This window comes from Callorhinus ursinus, unplaced genomic scaffold, assembly GCF_003265705.2.
Source record: "Callorhinus ursinus isolate GAN/ISIS: 27379988/994484 unplaced genomic scaffold, GSC_fseal_2.0 scaffold4, whole genome shotgun sequence".
NCBI classification, from domain to species: domain Eukaryota; kingdom Metazoa; phylum Chordata; class Mammalia; order Carnivora; family Otariidae; genus Callorhinus; species Callorhinus ursinus.
The window spans coordinates 59543223-59544594 of NW_027397066.1; positions in this window are offsets into that span (position 1 = coordinate 59543223).

The window sequence follows — 1372 nt, forward strand, 5'->3', positions numbered from 1 at the left end:
ATGAGGTGCAGGGTGATTATGTCCTAACTTCTAGCATCTTTGCATGTCCTTGCATCCGCTGTTCCCTCCATCTGCATGCCCTTCCTTCCTGTCCGTCCACCACTACCACAACCACCACCATTGCTGGCCTGGCAACTGCTCTGTCTTCAGAGTTAGGCTGATAAGACACAAGCGTATACATTGATCAGAGCTATACATAATAATTATGCATATAAAAAAAGACCAGAAGTTAATTTACGAAGGGAACAACAGATTTTGTGTTAGGACCTATAAGTGATCTTTCTATGAGATCATGATAATGACTTTATCATTTTAAACTATAAAAAAATACTGTTCCAAGTATTTTTCTCTGGGAATTCCTCTCTTAAACTGATAGTTACTAACTGGTAACTTTATTCTTGTTGCACCAGGTAAATCCTCTCTTTCTGTAGCCAATTAGAAAGAAAGAACACATAGACTTTGGAACTATGTAAATCCTGCTTCTGCCTCTTTCTAGCAGTGTTTATTTAACCTCTCTGAGCCTGTTTTCTCATCCATAGGACGGAAATGACTCTTACCTAGGAGGGCCGTGGGGAGTACCAGAGGTCTATGTGCTGCAGCTGGTGCAGCGGCTGACATATCGCTGGTATGTCGCACACGGTAGTTCTCACCTTGCTGGGACAGTTTCCAAGGCCAGCAGCATATAATCCATCCCAAATTCCTCAATGTCCAGCAGAAGCTCCAGCACAAAGTATGTGCTCTAAAAATGTTCGTAGAATGAATACATGCATGAACGAACAAATGAATGAATGGATGCAGGGGACGCAGTAATCTCGTTGGTAAGTTACCTCTTAGAACACTATTATCAATGTCCTCTAGCTGAAGACCAGCAAGAACACATCTGTGGTTGAACAAGTTGGGTTTATTATCTTCACAGCCTGGAAGACTGGACACCCTAGACATCTCAGTAAGTGTTGGGAAGGACTTATTATAAGAGTCAGGTTTTGTATGAAGATACATTTGGGGAGGGCTTAAGGAAATGGGGCTTTGCTTTAGATTGAGTGTTGTCAGGAAGTAGGTATGAATCTAGGATTGGCTCTCTTAATAAAATTTATCTGAGAGAGGGAGAGTAGAGCGGGTTTGACTCTGTGTTTGGTAAAGATCCAGCAGCCACTCATCTTAGGGAGGATGGGGGAATGTTGGGTTTGCAGGTTGGACAATGTTTATGATTTTGTAGTGGTCAGACGTGATTATGGAGTGGTCTTGTTGTCTTGATCCATGACAGTCACAGAGTAGCCTTGTCTGTTGCTTGTGTTCTGTGAAATTATTCAACAGGAGAGCAGCCAAACCTAGTGATGGGTGCCAGGCCTGCTCTCAATGCTGGGGCAATGTT